Here is a 13,804-nt window from a genome sequence, read left to right on the forward strand (position 1 = left end):
TGCCTACCTGTAGATTTTGGCTTGTAGCTCAGCTGCCACCTAGGGAAACCTACCAAACCTGTGCATTTCTGAAAACTAGAGACCTAGGGGAATCCAAGATGGGGTGACTTGTGTGGCTCGGACCAGGTTCTGTTACCCAGAATCTTTTGCAAACCTCAAAATGTGGCTTAAAAAACACTTGTTCCTCACATTTCTGTGGCAGAAAGTTCTGGAATCTGAGAGGAGCCACAAATTTCCTTCCACCCAGCGTTCCCCCACGTCTCCAGATAAAAATGATACCTCACTTGTGTGGGTAGGCCTAGCGCCCGCGACAGGAAACGCCCCAAAGCGCAACGTGGACACATCCAAATTTTTGAAGGAAAACAGAGGTGTTTTTTGCAAAGTGCCTACCTGTAGATTTTGGCTTGTAGCTCAGCCGCCACCTAGGGAAACCTACCAAACCTGTGCATTTCTGAAAACTAGAGACCTAGGGGAATCCAAGATGGGGTGACTTGTGTGGCTCGGACCAAGGTCTGTTACCCAGAATCCATTGCAAACCTCAAAATTTGGCTAAAAAAACACATGTTCCTCACATTTCTGTGGCAGAAAGTTCAGGAATCTGAGAGGAGCCACGAATTTGCTTCCACCCAGCGTTCCCCCATGTCTCCCGATAAAAATGATACCTCACTTGTGTGGGTAGGCCTAGCGCCCGTGACAGGAAATGCCCCAAAGCGCAACGTGGACACAGCCAAATTTTTGAAGGAAAACAGAGGTGTTTTTGCAAAGTGCCTACCTGTAGATTTTGGCTTGTAGCTCAGCCGCCACCTAGGGAAACCTACCAAACCTGTGCATTTCTGAAAACTAGAAACCTAGGGGAATCCAAGATGGGGTGACTTGTGTGGCTCGGACCAGGTTCGTTTAACCAGAATCCTTTGCAAACCTCAACATTTGGCTAAAAAAACACTTGTTCCTCACATTTCTGTGGCAGAAAGTTCTGGAATCTGAGAGGAGCCACAAATTTCCTTCCACCCAGCGTTCCCCCACGTCTCCCAATAAAACTGATACCTCACTTGTGTGGGTAGGCCTAGCGCCCGCGACAGGAAACGCCCCAAAGCGCAACGTGGACACATCCAAATTTTTGAAGGAAAACAGAGGTGTTTTTTGCAGAGTGCCTACCTGTAGATTTTGGCTTGTAGCTCAGCCGCCACCTAGGGAAACCTACCAAACCTGTGCATTTCTGAAAACTAGAGACCTAGGGGAATCCAAGATGGGGTGACATGTGTGGCTCGGACCAGGTTCTGTTACCCAGAATCCTTTGCAAACCTCAAAATTTGGATAAAAAAAACACATGTTCCTCAAATTTCTGTGGCAGAACGTTCTGGAATCTGAGAGGAGCCACAAATTTCCTTCCACCCAGCGTTCCCCCACGTCTCCCTATAAAAATGATACCTCACTTGTGTGGGTAGGCCTAGCGCCCGCGACAGGAAACGCCCCAAAGCGCAACGTGGACACATCCAAATTTTTGAAGGAAAACAGAGGTGTTTTTTGCAAAGTGCCTACCTGTAGATTTTGGCTTGTAGCTCAGCCGCCACCTAGGGAAACCTACCAAACCTGTGCATTTCTGAAAACTAGAGACCTAGGGGAATCCAAGATGGGGTGACTTGTGTGGCTCGGACCAGGTTCTGTTACCCAGAATCCTTTGCAAACCTCAGAATTTGGCTAAAAAAACACATGTTCCTCACATTTCTGTGGCAGAACGTTCTGGAATCTGAGAGGAGCCACAAATTTCCTTCCACCCAGCGTTCCCCCAGGTCTCCCGATAAAAATGATACCTCACTTGTGTGGGTAGGCCTAGCGCCCGCGACAGGAAACGCCCCAAAGCGCAACGTGGACACATCCAAATTTTTGAAGGAAAACAGAGGTGTTTTTTGCAAAGTGCCTACCTGTAGATTTTGGCTTGTAGCTCAGCTGCCACCTAGGGAAACCTACCAAACCTGTGCATTTCTGAAAACTAGAGACCTAGGGTAATCCAAGATGGGGTGACTTGTGTGGCTCGGACCAGGTTCTGTTACCCAGAACCCTTTGCAAACCTCAAAATTTGGCTAAAAAAACACATGTTCCTCACATTTCTGTGGCAGAAAGTTATGGAATCTGAGAGGAGCCACAAATTTCCTTCCACCCAGCGTTCCCCACGTCTCCCGATAAAAATGATACCTCACTTGTGTGGGTAGGCCTAGCGCCCGCGACAGGAAACGCCCCAAAGCGCAACGTGGACATATCCAAATTTTTCAAGGAAAACAGAGGTGTTTTTTTGCAAAGTGCCTACCTGTAGATTTTGGCTTGTAGCTCAGCTGCCACCTAGGGAAACCTACCAAACCTGTGCATTTCTGAAAACTAGAGACCTAGGGGAATCCAAGATGGGGTGACTTGTGTGGCTCGGACCAGGTTCTGTTACCCAGAATCCTTTGCAAACCTCAAAATTTGGCTTAAAAAACACTTGTTCCTCACATTTCTGTGGCAGAAAGTTCTGGAATCTGAGAGGAGCCACAAATTTCCTTCCACCCAGCGTTCCCCCACGTCTCCCGATAAAAATGATACCTCACTTGTGTGGGTAGGCCTAGCGCCCGCGACAGAAAACGCCCCAAAGCGCAACGTGGACACATCCAAATTTTTGAAGGAAAACAGAGGTGTTTTTTGCAAAGTGCCTACCTGTAGATTTTGGCTTGTAGCTCAGCCGCCACCTAGGGAAACCTACCAAACCTGTGCATTTCTGAAAACTAGAGACCTAGGGGAATCCAAGATGGGGTGACTTGTGCGGCTCGGACCAGGTTCTGTTACCCAGAATCCATTGCAAACCTCAAAATTTGGCTAAAAAAACACATGTTCCTCACATTTCTGTGGCAGAAAGTTCTGGAATCTGAGAGGAGCCACGAATTTGCTTCCACCCAGCGTTCCCCCATGTCTCCCGATAAAAATGATACCTCACTTGTGTGGGTAGGCCTAGCGCCCGCGACAGGAAATGCCCCAAAGCGCAACGTGGACACAGCCAAATTTTTGAAGGAAAACAGAGGTGTTTTTTGCAAAGTGCCTACCTGTAGATTTTGGCTTGTAGCTCAGCCGCCACCTAGGGAAACCTACCAAACCTGTGCATTTCTGAAAACTAGAGACCTAGCGGAATCCAAGATGGGGTGACTTGTGTGGCTCGGACCAGGTTCTGTTACCCAGAACCCTTTGCAAACCTCAAAATTTGGCTAAAAAAACACATGTTCCTCACATTTCTGTGGCAGAAAGTTCTGGAATCTGAGAGGAGCCACAAATTTCCTTCCACCCAGCGTTCCCCCACGTCTCCCGATAAAAATTATACCTCACTTGTGTGGGTAGGCCTAGCGCCCGCGACAGGAACCGCCCCAAAGCGCAACGTGGACATATCCAAATTTTTCAAGGAAAACAGAGGTTTTTTTTGCAAAGTGCCTACCTGTAGATTTTGGCTTGTAGCTCAGCTGCCACCTAGGGAAACCTACCAAACCTGTGCATTTCTGAAAACTAGAGACCTAGGGGAATCCAAGATGGGGTGACTTGTGTGGCTCGGACCAGGTTCTGTTACCCAGAATCCTTTGCAAACCTCAAAATTTGGCTAAAAAAACACATGTTCCTCACATTTCTGTGGCAGAAAGTTCTGGAATCTGAGAAGAGCCACAAATTTCCTTCCACCCAGCGTTCCCCCACGTCTCCCGATAAAAATGATACCTCACTTGTGTGGGTAGGCCTAGCGCCCGCGACAGGAAACGCCCCAAAGCGCAACGTGGACACATCCAAATTTTTGAAGGAAAACAGAGGTGTTTTTTGCAAAGTGCCTACCTGTAGATTTTGGCTTGTAGCTCAGCTGCCACCTAGGGAAACCTACCAAACCTGTGCATTTCTGAAAACTAGAGACCTAGGGGAATCCAAGATGGGGTGACTTGTGTGGCTCGGACCAGGTTCTGTTACCCAGAATCTTTTGCAAACCTCAAAATGTGGCTTAAAAAACACTTGTTCCTCACATTTCTGTGGCAGAAAGTTCTGGAATCTGAGAGGAGCCACAAATTTCCTTCCACCCAGCGTTCCCCCACGTCTCCAGATAAAAATGATACCTCACTTGTGTGGGTAGGCCTAGCGCCCGCGACAGGAAACGCCCCAAAGCGCAACGTGGACACATCCAAATTTTTGAAGGAAAACAGAGGTGTTTTTTGCAAAGTGCCTACCTGTAGATTTTGGCTTGTAGCTCAGCCGCCACCTAGGGAAACCTACCAAACCTGTGCATTTCTGAAAACTAGAGACCTAGGGGAATCCAAGATGGGGTGACTTGTGTGGCTCGGACCAAGGTCTGTTACCCAGAATCCATTGCAAACCTCAAAATTTGGCTAAAAAAACACATGTTCCTCACATTTCTGTGGCAGAAAGTTCAGGAATCTGAGAGGAGCCACGAATTTGCTTCCACCCAGCGTTCCCCCATGTCTCCCGATAAAAATGATACCTCACTTGTGTGGGTAGGCCTCGCGCCCGTGACAGGAAATGCCCCAAAGCGCAACGTGGACACAGCCAAATTTTTGAAGGAAAACAGAGGTGTTTTTGCAAAGTGCCTACCTGTAGATTTTGGCTTGTAGCTCAGCCGCCACCTAGGGAAACCTACCAAACCTGTGCATTTCTGAAAACTAGAAACCTAGGGGAATCCAAGATGGGGTGACTTGTGTGGCTCGGACCAGGTTCGTTTAACCAGAATCCTTTGCAAACCTCAACATTTGGCTAAAAAAACACTTGTTCCTCACATTTCTGTGGCAGAAAGTTCTGGAATCTGAGAGGAGCCACAAATTTCCTTCCACCCAGCGTTCCCCCACGTCTCCCGATAAAACTGATACCTCACTTGTGTGGGTAGGCCTAGCGCCCGCGACAGGAAACGCCCCAAAGCGCAACGTGGACACATCCAAATTTTTGAAGGAAAACAGAGGTGTTTTTTGCAGAGTGCCTACCTGTAGATTTTGGCTTGTAGCTCAGCCGCCACCTAGGGAAACCTACCAAACCTGTGCATTTCTGAAAACTAGAGACCTAGGGGAATCCAAGATGGGGTGACATGTGTGGCTCGGACCAGGTTCTGTTACCCAGAATCCTTTGCAAACCTCAAAATTTGGATAAAAAAAACACATGTTCCTCAAATTTCTGTGGCAGAACGTTCTGGAATCTGAGAGGAGCCACAAATTTCCTTCCACCCAGCGTTCCCCCACGTCTCCCTATAAAAATGATACCTCACTTGTGTGGGTAGGCCTAGCGCCCGCGACAGGAAACGCCCCAAAGCGCAACGTGGACACATCCAAATTTTTGAAGGAAAACAGAGGTGTTTTTTGCAAAGTGCCTACCTGTAGATTTTGGCTTGTAGCTCAGCCGCCACCTAGGGAAACCTACCAAACCTGTGCATTTCTGAAAACTAGAGACCTAGGGGAATCCAAGATGGGGTGACTTGTGTGGCTCGGACCAGGTTCTGTTACACAGAATCCTTTGCAAACCTCAGAATTTGGCTAAAAAAACACATGTTCCTCACATTTCTGTGGCAGAAAGTTCAGGAATCTGAGAGGAGCCACGAATTTGCTTCCACCCAGCGTTCCCCCATGTCTCCCGATAAAAATGATACCTCACTTGTGTGGGTAGGCCTCGCGCCCGTGACAGGAAATGCCCCAAAGCGCAACGTGGACACAGCCAAATTTTTGAAGGAAAACAGAGGTGTTTTTGCAAAGTGCCTACCTGTAGATTTTGGCTTGTAGCTCAGCCGCCACCTAGGGAAACCTACCAAACCTGTGCATTTCTGAAAACTAGAAACCTAGGGGAATCCAAGATGGGGTGACTTGTGTGGCTCGGACCAGGTTCGTTTAACCAGAATCCTTTGCAAACCTCAACATTTGGCTAAAAAAACACTTGTTCCTCACATTTCTGTGGCAGAAAGTTCTGGAATCTGAGAGGAGCCACAAATTTCCTTCCACCCAGCGTTCCCCCACGTCTCCCGATAAAACTGATACCTCACTTGTGTGGGTAGGCCTAGCGCCCGCGACAGGAAACGCCCCAAAGCGCAACGTGGACACATCCAAATTTTTGAAGGAAAACAGAGGTGTTTTTTGCAGAGTGCCTACCTGTAGATTTTGGCTTGTAGCTCAGCCGCCACCTAGGGAAACCTACCAAACCTGTGCATTTCTGAAAACTAGAGACCTAGGGGAATCCAAGATGGGGTGACATGTGTGGCTCGGACCAGGTTCTGTTACCCAGAATCCTTTGCAAACCTCAAAATTTGGATAAAAAAAACACATGTTCCTCAAATTTCTGTGGCAGAACGTTCTGGAATCTGAGAGGAGCCACAAATTTCCTTCCACCCAGCGTTCCCCCACGTCTCCCGATAAAAATGATACCTCACTTGTGAGGGTAGGCCTAGCACCCGCGACAGAAAATGCCCCAAAGCGCAACGTGGACACAGCCAAATTTTTTAAGGAAAACAGAGGTGTTTTTTGCAAAGTGCCTACCTGTAGATTTTGGACTGTAGCTCAGCCGCCACCTAGGGAAACCTACCAATCCTGTGCATTTCTGAAAACTAGAGACCTAGGGGAATCCAAGATGGGGTGACTTGTGTGGCTCGGACCAGGTTCTTTTACCCAGAATCCATTGCAAACCTCAAAATTTGGCTAAAAAAACACATGTTCCTCACATTTCTGTGGCAGAAAGTTCTGGAATCTGAGAGGAGCCACGAATTTGCATCCACCCAGCGTTCCCCCACGTCTCCCGATAAAAATGATACCTGACTTGTGTGGGTAGGCCTAGCGCCCGCGACAGGAAATGCCCCAAAGCGCAACGTGGACACAGCCAAATTTTTTAAGGAAAACAGAGGTGTTTTTTGCAAAGTGCCTACCTGTAGATTTTGGCTTGTAGCTCAGCTGCCACCTAGGGAAACCTACCAAACCTGTGCATTTCTGAAAACTAGAGACCTAGGGTAATCCAAGATGGGGTGACTTGTGTGGCTCGGACCAGGTTCTGTTACCCAGAACCCTTTGCAAACCTTAAAATTTGGCTAAAAAAACACATGTTCCTCACATTTCTGTGGCAGAAAGTTCTGGAATCTGAGAGGAGCCACAAATTTCCTTCCACCCAGCGTTCCCCACGTCTCCCGATAAAAATGATACCTCACTTGTGTGGGTAGGCCTAGCGCCCGCGACAGGAAACGCCCCAAAGCGCAACGTGGACATATCCAAATTTTTCAATGAAAAGAGAGGTGTTTTTTTGCAAAGTGCCTACCTGTAGATTTTGGCTTGTAGCTCAGCTGCCACCTAGGGAAACCTACCAAACCTGTGCATTTCTGAAAACTAGAGACCTAGGGGAATCCAAGATGGGGTGACTTGTGTGGCTCGGACCAGGTTCTGTTACCCAGAATCTTTTGCAAACCTCAAAATGTGGCTTAAAAAACACTTGTTCCTCACATTTCTGTGGCAGAAAGTTCTGGAATCTGAGAGGAGCCACAAATTTCCTTCCACCCAGCGTTCCCCCACGTCTCCAGATAAAAATGATACCTCACTTGTGTGGGTAGGCCTAGCGCCCGCGACAGGAAACGCCCCAAAGCGCAACGTGGACACATCCAAATTTTTGAAGGAAAACAGAGGTGTTTTTTGCAAAGTGCCTACCTGTAGATTTTGGCTTGTAGCTCAGCCGCCACCTATGGAAACCTACCAAACCTGTGCATTTCTGAAAACTAGAGACCTAGGGGAATCCAAGATGGGGTGACTTGTGTGGCTCGGACCAAGGTCTGTTACCCAGAATCCATTGCAAACCTCAAAATTTGGCTAAAAAAACACATGTTCCTCACATTTCTGTGGCAGAAAGTTCAGGAATCTGAGAGGAGCCACGAATTTGCTTCCACCCAGCGTTCCCCCATGTCTCCCGATAAAAATGATACCTCACTTGTGTGGGTAGGCCTAGCGCCCGTGACAGGAAATGCCCCAAAGCGCAACGTGGACACAGCCAAATTTTTGAAGGAAAACAGAGGTGTTTTTGCAAAGTGCCTACCTGTAGATTTTGGCTTGTAGCTCAGCCGCCACCTAGGGAAACCTACCAAACCTGTGCATTTCTGAAAACTAGAAACCTAGGGGAATCCAAGATGGGGTGACTTGTGTGGCTCGGACCAGGTTCGTTTAACCAGAATCCTTTGCAAACCTCAACATTTGGCTAAAAAAACACTTGTTCCTCACATTTCTGTGGCAGAAAGTTCTGGAATCTGAGAGGAGCCACAAATTTCCTTCCACCCAGCGTTCCCCCACGTCTCCCGATAAAACTGATACCTCACTTGTGTGGGTAGGCCTAGCGCCCGCGACAGGAAACGCCCCAAAGCGCAACGTGGACACATCCAAATTTTTGAAGGAAAACAGAGGTGTTTTTTGCAAAGTGCCTACCTGTAGATTTTGGCTTGTAGCTCAGCCGCCACCTAGGGAAACCTACCAAACCTGTGCATTTCTGAAAACTAGAGACCTAGGGGAATCCAAGATGGGGTGACATGTGTGGCTCGGACCAGGTTCTGTTACCCAGAATCCTTTGCAAACCTCAAAATTTGGATAAAAAAAACACATGTTCCTCAAATTTCTGTGGCAGAACGTTCTGGAATCTGAGAGGAGCCACAAATTTCCTTCCACCCAGCGTTCCCCCACGTCTCCCTATAAAAATGATACCTCACTTGTGTGGGTAGGCCTAGCGCCCGCGACAGGAAACGCCCCAAAGCGCAACGTGGACACATCCAAATTTTTGAAGGAAAACAGAGGTGTTTTTTGCAAAGTGCCTACCTGTAGATTTTGGCTTGTAGCTCAGCCGCCACCTAGGGAAACCTACCAAACCTGTGCATTTCTGAAAACTAGAGACCTAGGGGAATCCAAGATGGGGTGACTTGTGTGGCTCGGACCAGGTTCTGTTACCCAGAATCCTTTGCAAACCTCAGAATTTGGCTAAAAAAACACATGTTCCTCACATTTCTGTGGCAGAACGTTCTGGAATCTGAGAGGAGCCACAAATTTCCTTACACCCAGCGTTCCCCCAGGTCTCCCGATAAAAATGATACCTCACTTGTGTGGGTAGGCCTAGCGCCCGCGACAGGAAACGCCCCAAAGCGCAACGTGGACACATCCAAATTTTTGAAGGAAAACAGAGGTGTTTTTTGCAAAGTGCCTACCTGTAGATTTTGGCTTGTAGCTCAGCTGCCACCTAGGGAAACCTACCAAACCTGTGCATTTCTGAAAACTAGAGACCTAGGGTAATCCAAGATGGGGTGACTTGTGTGGCTCGGACCAGGTTCTGTTACCCAGAACCCTTTGCAAACCTCAAAATTTGGCTAAAAAAACACATGTTCCTCACATTTCTGTGGCAGAAAGTTATGGAATCTGAGAGGAGCCACAAATTTCCTTCCACCCAGCGTTCCCCACGTCTCCCGATAAAAATGATACCTCACTTGTGTGGGTAGGCCTAGCGCCCGCGACAGGAAACGCCCCAAAGCGCAACGTGGACATATCCAAATTTTTCAAGGAAAACAGAGGTGTTTTTTTGCAAAGTGCCTACCTGTAGATTTTGGCTTGTAGCTCAGCTGCCACCTAGGGAAACCTACCAAACCTGTGCATTTCTGAAAACTAGAGACCTAGGGGAATCCAAGATGGGGTGACTTGTGTGGCTCGGACCAGGTTCTGTTACCCAGAATCCTTTGCAAACCTCAAAATTTGGCTTAAAAAACACTTGTTCCTCACATTTCTGTGGCAGAAAGTTCTGGAATCTGAGAGGAGCCACAAATTTCCTTCCACCCAGCGTTCCCCCACGTCTCCCGATAAAAATGATACCTCACTTGTGTGGGTAGGCCTAGCGCCCGCGACAGAAAACGCCCCAAAGCGCAACGTGGACACATCCAAATTTTTGAAGGAAAACAGAGGTGTTTTTTGCAAAGTGCCTACCTGTAGATTTTGGCTTGTAGCTCAGCCGCCACCTAGGGAAACCTACCAAACCTGTGCATTTCTGAAAACTAGAGACCTAGGGGAATCCAAGATGGGGTGACTTGTGCGGCTCGGACCAGGTTCTGTTACCCAGAATCCATTGCAAACCTCAAAATTTGGCTAAAAAAACACATGTTCCTCACATTTCTGTGGCAGAAAGTTCTGGAATCTGAGAGGAGCCACGAATTTGCTTCCACCCAGCGTTCCCCCATGTCTCCCGATAAAAATGATACCTCACTTGTGTGGGTAGGCCTAGCGCCCGCGACAGGAAATGCCCCAAAGCGCAACGTGGACACAGCCAAATTTTTGAAGGAAAACAGAGGTGTTTTTTGCAAAGTGCCTACCTGTAGATTTTGGCTTGTAGCTCAGCCGCCACCTAGGGAAACCTACCAAACCTGTGCATTTCTGAAAACTAGAGACCTAGCGGAATCCAAGATGGGGTGACTTGTGTGGCTCGGACCAGGTTCTGTTACCCAGAACCCTTTGCAAACCTCAAAATTTGGCTAAAAAAACACATGTTCCTCACATTTCTGTGGCAGAAAGTTCTGGAATCTGAGAGGAGCCACAAATTTCCTTCCACCCAGCGTTCCCCCACGTCTCCCGATAAAAATTATACCTCACTTGTGTGGGTAGGCCTAGCGCCCGCGACAGGAACCGCCCCAAAGCGCAACGTGGACATATCCAAATTTTTCAAGGAAAACAGAGGTTTTTTTTGCAAAGTGCCTACCTGTAGATTTTGGCTTGTAGCTCAGCTGCCACCTAGGGAAACCTACCAAACCTGTGCATTTCTGAAAACTAGAGACCTAGGGGAATCCAAGATGGGGTGACTTGTGTGGCTCGGACCAGGTTCTGTTACCCAGAATCCTTTGCAAACCTCAAAATTTGGCTAAAAAAACACATGTTCCTCACATTTCTGTGGCAGAAAGTTCTGGAATCTGAGAAGAGCCACAAATTTCCTTCCACCCAGCGTTCCCCCACGTCTCCCGATAAAAATGATACCTCACTTGTGTGGGTAGGCCTAGCGCCCGCGACAGGAAACGCCCCAAAGCGCAACGTGGACACATCCAAATTTTTGAAGGAAAACAGAGGTGTTTTTTGCAAAGTGCCTACCTGTAGATTTTGGCTTGTAGCTCAGCTGCCACCTAGGGAAACCTACCAAACCTGTGCATTTCTGAAAACTAGAGACCTAGGGGAATCCAAGATGGGGTGACTTGTGTGGCTCGGACCAGGTTCTGTTACCCAGAATCTTTTGCAAACCTCAAAATGTGGCTTAAAAAACACTTGTTCCTCACATTTCTGTGGCAGAAAGTTCTGGAATCTGAGAGGAGCCACAAATTTCCTTCCACCCAGCGTTCCCCCACGTCTCCAGATAAAAATGATACCTCACTTGTGTGGGTAGGCCTAGCGCCCGCGACAGGAAACGCCCCAAAGCGCAACGTGGACACATCCAAATTTTTGAAGGAAAACAGAGGTGTTTTTTGCAAAGTGCCTACCTGTAGATTTTGGCTTGTAGCTCAGCCGCCACCTAGGGAAACCTACCAAACCTGTGCATTTCTGAAAACTAGAGACCTAGGGGAATCCAAGATGGGGTGACTTGTGTGGCTCGGACCAAGGTCTGTTACCCAGAATCCATTGCAAACCTCAAAATTTGGCTAAAAAAACACATGTTCCTCACATTTCTGTGGCAGAAAGTTCAGGAATCTGAGAGGAGCCACGAATTTGCTTCCACCCAGCGTTCCCCCATGTCTCCCGATAAAAATGATACCTCACTTGTGTGGGTAGGCCTCGCGCCCGTGACAGGAAATGCCCCAAAGCGCAACGTGGACACAGCCAAATTTTTGAAGGAAAACAGAGGTGTTTTTGCAAAGTGCCTACCTGTAGATTTTGGCTTGTAGCTCAGCCGCCACCTAGGGAAACCTACCAAACCTGTGCATTTCTGAAAACTAGAAACCTAGGGGAATCCAAGATGGGGTGACTTGTGTGGCTCGGACCAGGTTCGTTTAACCAGAATCCTTTGCAAACCTCAACATTTGGCTAAAAAAACACTTGTTCCTCACATTTCTGTGGCAGAAAGTTCTGGAATCTGAGAGGAGCCACAAATTTCCTTCCACCCAGCGTTCCCCCACGTCTCCCGATAAAACTGATACCTCACTTGTGTGGGTAGGCCTAGCGCCCGCGACAGGAAACGCCCCAAAGCGCAACGTGGACACATCCAAATTTTTGAAGGAAAACAGAGGTGTTTTTTGCAGAGTGCCTACCTGTAGATTTTGGCTTGTAGCTCAGCCGCCACCTAGGGAAACCTACCAAACCTGTGCATTTCTGAAAACTAGAGACCTAGGGGAATCCAAGATGGGGTGACATGTGTGGCTCGGACCAGGTTCTGTTACCCAGAATCCTTTGCAAACCTCAAAATTTGGATAAAAAAAACACATGTTCCTCAAATTTCTGTGGCAGAACGTTCTGGAATCTGAGAGGAGCCACAAATTTCCTTCCACCCAGCGTTCCCCCACGTCTCCCTATAAAAATGATACCTCACTTGTGTGGGTAGGCCTAGCGCCCGCGACAGGAAACGCCCCAAAGCGCAACGTGGACACATCCAAATTTTTGAAGGAAAACAGAGGTGTTTTTTGCAAAGTGCCTACCTGTAGATTTTGGCTTGTAGCTCAGCCGCCACCTAGGGAAACCTACCAAACCTGTGCATTTCTGAAAACTAGAGACCTAGGGGAATCCAAGATGGGGTGACTTGTGTGGCTCGGACCAGGTTCTGTTACCCAGAATCCTTTGCAAACCTCAGAATTTGGCTAAAAAAACACATGTTCCTCACATTTCTGTGGCAGAACGTTCTGGAATCTGAGAGGAGCCACAAATTTCCTTCCACCCAGCGTTCCCCCAGGTCTCCCGATAAAAATGATACCTCACTTGTGTGGGTAGGCCTAGCGCCCGCGACAGGAAACGCCCCAAAGCGCAACGTGGACACATCCAAATTTTTGAAGGAAAACAGAGGTGTTTTTTGCAAAGTGCCTACCTGTAGATTTTGGCTTGTAGCTCAGCTGCCACCTAGGGAAACCTACCAAACCTGTGCATTTCTGAAAACTAGAGACCTAGGGTAATCCAAGATGGGGTGACTTGTGTGGCTCGGACCAGGTTCTGTTACCCAGAACCCTTTGCAAACCTCAAAATTTGGCTAAAAAAACACATGTTCCTCACATTTCTGTGGCAGAAAGTTATGGAATCTGAGAGGAGCCACAAATTTCCTTCCACCCAGCGTTCCCCACGTCTCCCGATAAAAATGATACCTCACTTGTGTGGGTAGGCCTAGCGCCCGCGACAGGAAACGCCCCAAAGCGCAACGTGGACATATCCAAATTTTTCAAGGAAAACAGAGGTGTTTTTTTGCAAAGTGCCTACCTGTAGATTTTGGCTTGTAGCTCAGCTGCCACCTAGGGAAACCTACCAAACCTGTGCATTTCTGAAAACTAGAGACCTAGGGGAATCCAAGATGGGGTGACTTGTGTGGCTCGGACCAGGTTCTGTTACCCAGAATCCTTTGCAAACCTCAAAATTTGGCTTAAAAAACACTTGTTCCTCACATTTCTGTGGCAGAAAGTTCTGGAATCTGAGAGGAGCCACAAATTTCCTTCCACCCAGCGTTCCCCCACGTCTCCCGATAAAAATGATACCTCACTTGTGTGGGTAGGCCTAGCGCCCGCGACAGAAAACGCCCCAAAGCGCAACGTGGACACATCCAAATTTTTGAAGGAAAACAGAGGTGTTTTTTGCAAAGTGCCTACCTGTAGATT

The sequence above is a fragment of the Pleurodeles waltl genome, chromosome 9 (genome assembly GCF_031143425.1).
Source record: "Pleurodeles waltl isolate 20211129_DDA chromosome 9, aPleWal1.hap1.20221129, whole genome shotgun sequence".
Lineage (NCBI taxonomy): Eukaryota > Metazoa > Chordata > Amphibia > Caudata > Salamandridae > Pleurodeles > Pleurodeles waltl.